We start from the raw sequence: 7,652 nt of genomic DNA, 5'->3' as shown, positions 1-7,652 counted from the left end.
GTCTGGATTAAGATTACACATACAAACTAATGCTCAGATTCTATGGATTCTGGCTTGCCTACAAATAATAATCACAAACAGGCATGACTACAAGGTAGGAAGTTTGGTTCCTTGCCACAAGGTTTTGGGTTCACTCCCACTGCATGGCACCTTGAGTAAATGTTTTCTACTATAGCCTCAGACTGACCAAAGCTTTGTGAGTGGATTTGGAATATGGAAACTGAAAGAAGCTATCATTTCTCACCCCCATCTCTCTCTGTATGCATATATATGTAACTTTTGATAAGCCATTCTATTTATATTTCATTAGGATATATATATTTTTACATTCTGTGATTTTATGTATGCATATTTACGGCCATATCACATTGAAAGCACCGGTTCTCGTCCGATCACCGAAGTTAAGCAACATCGAGCCTAGTTAGTACTTAGATGGGTGACTGCTTGGGAACCCTAGGTGCTGTAAGCATTTTAAGAAACTACTCTCGGAGTGGTTGGCGTTAGGAAGGGCATCCAGCTGTAGAAACTCTGCCAAATCAGATTGGAGCCTGGTGTAGCCACCTGGTTCACCAGTCCCCAGTCAAATCGTCCAACCCATGCTAGCATGGAAAGCGGACGCTAAACGACGACGATATTATTTAAAAAAAATTTTATGTGTTTGTAGACCATAGTGTTTTTTATATATGATTAAATGTTTGACAGGTGGTGTTGTATGTAAAGTCGTTGGCCCAAAATTAATGTTTGTTCCATAATTAATGCTTCTTTATCTTTGTCTCATTTATATTTGAGCACTTCTTTTGCAGTCCTAGAAACCCTTTTGTTTCTACATGAGACAAACATTATTTCTTGTTGTATATATTATTTCTTGTTCTTCAAGAGGAAAAGGATCCTATCAGCTTTAAACGGAGTCTAGACAGCTTTCTTCAAAGAATACCAGATAAGCCACCCATACCTGGATACAACTCACTCAATAAGAACTCACTACTTGAATGGACCATAGACCAAACTTGACTGTAAAAAGGATTTAGATAATCTTATCAGGTGGTGTTATTAAGTTAGACATGGCCTGGACCAATCTTTGGTCGAAACAAATCTAAGTTTATATATATATATATATATATATATATATATATATAGAGAGAGAGAGAGAGAGATGTGTGTGTGTGTGTCTTTGTGTCAGTGTTTTCTCCCTGTTACTACTTGGCAACCGGTGCTGGTGTGTTTATATCCCCTTAAAAAAAGACTGATAGAATAGGTACCATCATCATCATCATCGTTTAATGTCCGCTTTCCAAGCTTAGCATGGGTTGGACAATTTAACTGAGGACTGGTGGACCAGGAGGCGACACCAGGCTCCAATCTGATTTGAAGACAAAGGAGTACTGGAGTTGATTCGTTTGACTAAAAATTCTTTAAGGTGGTGCCCCAGCATGGCCACAGTCTAATGACTGAAACAACTAAAAGATCAAAAAAAGACATGCAAACTCACACAAATATGTATGACACAGATATTCACAAATATGCAAGAATCCGTAGTATCAAATACTGATATTTTTGTGTGTATATTATATTGATATTTTTATGTGTATGTATATATATATATGTATTTATATACAACATGCAAGGGAAACACATTTCTATTTTGATATGGTTGTATATACAAATACACTAACATGCATTTTAATTGAAATGAGAATTGAAACATCTGCCTATGTTGTATGGAACCAATAAATCAAATATTCCTGCTTTGTTTGTTTTGTTGACGTGTCTTTCTTTTATTGCAGATTACTGCAATCATCCAATTGACATTTCTCTCTCACCCTCACTATCTCACTAAATATATTACATGCACACACACACACACTAATGTACACACAGGGTCAGATTAAGACGTTTAACAGTCCTAAGCACTTGAAATATTTTGACATCCCCATATATATGTAATTCAAAATGTAAACGCTAATAAACCATAAGACAAAATTTTTATTTTCCAAAACGAAACAAAACTAACAATAAGAGAGAGAATAATGTTTATTTTTGTATACTTCCACCTCATTTATATTTGAAAAGTTTTCTCCAGCTTTATTTAATTGCAAAATTTCTGATCAGATCTTCACTGTAACACCATGAACACTTCTATATTAAATTTCTGATCATAGAAACCACTTAGAATATTATTTTAGCAAGTTTAAAGTGACTTTTTTTGTGCTGAAAACCATTTACCAATTCTGTGGTGCCTCTCTTCTCTTGATGCTCTAAGAATGTGCTTATTTTGCTGAATGGGTAATCCAGCAGAGAACACATCATCATCATCATTTAATGTCTGTGTTCCATGCTAGCATGGGTGGGCAGTACCACAAGAGTCGGCCAGGTCAAAGCCTGCACCAGGCTTCTGTGACTGTTTTGGCAGGATTTTTACAGTTGGATGCCCTTCCTAACACCAACCACTCAACAGAGTAGACTTAGTACTTTTTATGTGGTACAAGCACAGGCGAGGTCAGTTTTGGCAAGGTCTTTATAGCTGGATGCCCTTCTTAAAACCAACCACTTTAGTGTGGACTGAGTGCTTTTAAGTGGCTCCTGCACTGACAGGGTCACCAAGTACTTGCAAGACAAAATCTTAAGAGGGGAGGAGGCATTGGAGGAGGTGATGATGAAAAGGTTAGAGTGAGACAGATATAGGTGCCTTGCTGAAGTAGAAGTACAAAGTTACCTGGCTGGAGAGAGAAAGATCAGGAATGAAGACAGAAATAGGTGTGCTACTGCAAAGAAAATACACAGTTGCCCAACCTGAAGGAAGTGCAGGAGAGAGAGAGAGAGAGAGAGGGAGAGAGAGAGAGAGAGAGAGAGAGAGAGAGAGAGAGAGAGAGAGAGAGAGAGAGAGAGAGAAAGAGACTGCAAGATGGAGATGGTGGCAAAATGTTGGGTATACTCACAAGGAACGGGGATCAGAGTATAAATGAGATGGTTGAGTAAAGGAAGAGAGAAATATAGATAGTGGCAAGAGCCAGGGCATAACCTTGAAGTTCAAATATTATAATATAAATGATAGGGTTTTGTGAAGGGAGTGTGATTAAAGAGTGCGAGTAAGTGACAAAAGACCTGGGTATAAATAGAGTTGGAGGGGCTGCTGGATACCAATGATACAGAAGAAGAAGGATGTGAGGACAGGATTGGGGAGTGAGAGCTAGGCAAGGAGAGAGAACTAGGTGTCGTTTATGAAGGAGGAAATGCAAGAAAGAGAAGAAATGTAGATTGGTTTGTAACTACATTTCGTGCACTTGGAATGGCTGTAAGAGTCTTTACAAAATCCCATGTTGGTAATGTTAATCCTTAACCCTTTAGTGTTTAGATTACTTTGTCAAATCTAATGCTTATTTATTAACATTGTATTATTTTGAATTAATCATAAATCATGTTGTAGCTTCCTGATCGATGTGATTGTTAGAATTTTTAGAATGACATTGTATGGTAGAGAGATCAGATGTGACCAGTTTGAACATAAAGCAGGTAGAATATTTTGGCTGGATCTGGCCTGTTTAAATGCTAAAGGATTAAACTTCTCTACCAAAAAACAGTAATCGAAGGAAGTCACTCCCTTTGATAATTTGAGTTCTACCACAATGCTCATTCAAGCATGACACAAACACACACTTTGCCTTTCATATTTTCATGGTTAATAAAATAAGGCACAAATCTACAAACTGTTGTCAATCATATCAACTAGCTCCTCCTCTAAAAATTGCTGGCCTTATACTGAACTTAGAAACCATTCTTGTATCTGTTTGTATGCTTTCCCTCAGCAGGTAAACTATGGAATATATAGATGTGTCATGATTACGAAGGGCAGCAATGCTCTTATTGTGGACACAAACAAGGTAATGGCAATTGATTTGCATAATCATTAGAGAGTCAGATAAAGTGTCTCTGGTATTTACTTATCTTTCCAGGTTGATTACCAGGGTTAATTTGATAATCCTACAAGGCATCCCAAATGTGAGCAAATTATAATAAAGGATTGTGGGTTAGAAGCAGGGAGTGAGACTAAAGTATATGTGAATGCGTGTATGTGTGTGTGTGTGTTTGTATGCATGTATACGTATATAAGCCTTGTGAGTAGATTTGGTAGACGGAAACTGAAAGAAACCTGTTGTATATATATCTACTATCTATCCATATATATATATATATATATATATATATATATATATATATATATATATATATATATATATATATATGTATATATATATATATGTATATATATATATATGTATATATATATATATGTATATATATATATATATATATATATATATATATATATATATATATATATATATATATATATATATATATATATATATATATATATATATATATATATATATATATATATATATATATATATATATATATATATATATATATATATATATATATATATATATATATATATATATATATATATATATATATATATATATATAGGTGCAGGAGTGGCTGTGTGGTAAGTAGCTTGCTTACCAACCACATGGTTCCAGGTTCAGTCCCACTGTGTGGCACCTTGGGCAAGTGACTTCTATAGCTTCGGGCCGACCAAAATCTTGTGAGTGGATTTGGTAGAGAGAAACTGAAAGAAGCCCGTCGTATATATGTATATATGTATTTTTGTGTGTCTGTGTTTGTCCCCCCAACATCGCTTGTCAACCGATGCTTGTTTGTTTACGTCCCCGTAACTTAGCGGTTTGGCAAAAAGAGACTGGTAGAATAAGTACTAGCCTTTCAAAGAATAAGTCCTAGAGTTGATTTGTTCGACTAAAGGCGGTGTTCCAGCATGGCCGCAGTCAAATGAATGAAACAAATAAACAATAAAAGAAAAGAATAATATGTATATATAATATATATGTATGTATATAGGCAATGACTAGTGACCCAAGACCTTTGATGATGTGTCATGCTTGAGAAGGCCTGTCACCAAGTGAAATTGTAGTTATGGCCGATGCTAGTGTCATGTAACTGACACCCATGCTGGCGGCTATTGAGCGTTGGGCCTCAGGGAGGCAACATGTGCAATGCTGGTATTGTATAAGTAGCACCCGTGCTGGTGGCACATAAGAAGCTCCCTTTGAGCATTGGGCCTCATGGAGGCAATGTGGCCGATGCCAACAACTAGTACCTGTGTTGGTGGCACATAAAATTCACTTTTGAACGTTGGGCCTCGTGGTAGCAATGACAAATGACTGAGACCTTTGGTAACATACCCTACTTGAATAGAAGATCCATCAAGCCAAGTGAAATCACAGTTGTGGCAGATACTGGTGTCACACAACTGATACCCATGCCGGTGGCACATTAAAGCACCCATTATTTTCTTGGAGTGGTTGGTGTTAAGAAGGGCATTCAGCCATAGCAACTGTACTAAGTTAGACTGGAGTCTTGTGCAGCCTCTCAGCTTGCTAGCCCTGGACAAACCGTCCAACTCAGGCCAGCATGGACAACAGACGATATATGTTGATGATGAGATGCATTTACATCCATGCATGCATATACATATACATATAAGCATACACATATATATACATACACCTATACACATAAACACACAAATCCATACACACATATACATACATGCACACACAAACATACATACACATGAGTGTTAGTCAAAATATTTATATACAAGAGAATGAAATGAGGTTGTCTGTTATAACTTTGACAAAAATTAGTCAGATATCGAAAATAAAATAATCCAATACTTTGCAGCAAAGCTTCTGCCAAATAACTGAACTTACTCATTTTTGCCAGATTGAGAGCTTGGCCTTACTATGTTACCATAAAAAACGAGATCAGCTATGAGAAATTAATTGTCATCATACATGCATTAATGCCAATGCAAACATGGTTTGACCAATCGGATTGCCTGATGTGTAGATAAATAAGTGGGAAACTTGAAGGGAAGTTTTCCAATGGACAGTTTTCATGTAAATGACTAAAATATATTTTGCAATGAAAACTTTTAACTGTCTTATAGTGGTTGGGAGGCAAACTTCTTACCACTCAGCCATGCCTGTGCTTTTTAGAGATTATGTGCAATGTGGAATACGTGCAACATGAAACATTGACCATCCTATACAGATTAGTAGAGAAGGTGTAATCAGAGACGAGTCAAAGTACAAACACTGCACATAACATTATGGATGTTATCAAGAGGACTACTGGGTTCTTGGCATGGTGGAATACTTATTTCTGATCAAAGACCTAAGACATTATTGTCAAGCATTGCCGATCATGTACTGCCAGGTACTATAACAGACTAATGGCCTTTCTGTCAACAGTTACCAAATTGTGGATACTGTAAATTGGTCTTTATTTTGTAGACCTGAGAGATTTATTTATCTACATGAAACACAGCTGAGGGCATCAGGAGCAAAGTAACGACATCAGGTTATGCAGTGTGCTTCAGAGAATCTTTTTCATACCTTGTGCCATGTACAAAAGCATTGGTGCTTGCGCCACATAAAATGCACTGGTGCTGGTGTCACATAAAAAAAGCACCCAGTACACTCTGTAAAGTGGTGAGCATTAGGAAGGGCATCAAGCTGTAGAAATCAGGCCAAAATGGACTATGGAATCTGGAGTGGGCACTGGCCTGCCAGCTCCTGTCTAACTGTCCAACTCATGCCTGCATGGAAAACAAACATGAAATGATGATGATGATGATGGTGATAGCCTGCAGGAATTTACTTGGTGACAGTCAAACAAAGAAAATGCTTTTAGACTGTTTGTTAAAAGCCTTCCACACATTCTAATTTTTATATTTTTATTTACAAACATGTTATAAGAAAATAAAAGAATTTTACAACAAAAAGAAATCTTATTTTACAATTAGTTTTTTTTGTTTTACTAAAGGTTTACACCAATTTTTATTTCATTTCAAAACAAGACAATCCTTTCACTTTCGTTTCCCTGTCGAATTTCCGTCAAAAGGTGATGTCTTCCGACAGTTTCATTTAATGGATCATAAAACGAAACATCGCCCTTATTATTTTTTTCTTGTGTGTGTGCGATTCGTATTTGAAATATATGATTAAATATTGCTTGCTTTTAAATGTTTTGTTTTTGTTTTAGATTTATAAAAAGATAACGACAAAGTGGAGTAATAAGATTTGTTTATGAAGAATAAGAAATTAATCCGCTTGATAGAAACCTTACAAGAGAACGAGTGAGTGTATTAAAGAAACTGCTCATTTCAGTTGACCGTTTTTACGAGACTAGTTGTTAATTCATTACCGTATTTTTATGTTTATCATCGTTTTACAAAGGTAGTTAGTTCCTTTGATGTGAGAAGCATCAGTTGCTCGCAATCCATTTCTCAGATCTGCTTTCAAAGTTAAACAACTTGGCTCCGACTAACTTAACGAATCAATAAAGTTTCCCTACATTCAATGCCATGTAAACATTTACCACATTCTTTTAGAGCAAGAGAAACAGAGAGGAAGAGAGAGAGAGCGAGGAAAGAAGAAACAGACAGATTGAGTGTATGTGAATATACGCCTGTGTGTGCGCACGTGTGTAGTTGTGTTTGTATGTGTCAGTGAGAAAGAAGAGAAACAGAATGTGGGAGAAGTGAAAGAAAGAGGGTGAGAAAT

At 36.3% G+C, this 7,652-nt stretch overlaps 1 non-coding gene across 1 annotated transcript; it reads left to right on the top strand.

Moving 5' to 3' along the window:
• Positions 1–350: 350 nt before the first annotated feature.
• On the top strand, positions 351–469 carry LOC128247436 (5S ribosomal RNA). The gene has a single exon (XR_008263823.1). It is a non-coding gene; the product is annotated as a 5S ribosomal RNA (ribosomal RNA).
• The last annotated feature ends 7,183 nt before the right edge of the window (positions 470–7,652 follow it).

This window comes from Octopus bimaculoides, chromosome 3 (genome assembly GCF_046866305.1).
Source record: "Octopus bimaculoides isolate indiv1 chromosome 3, ASM4686630v1, whole genome shotgun sequence".
NCBI classification, from domain to species: Eukaryota; Metazoa; Mollusca; class Cephalopoda; order Octopoda; family Octopodidae; genus Octopus; species Octopus bimaculoides.
Note: the sequence above shows the minus strand (reverse complement) of the source record. Positions and strands in the feature narration are given on the sequence as shown.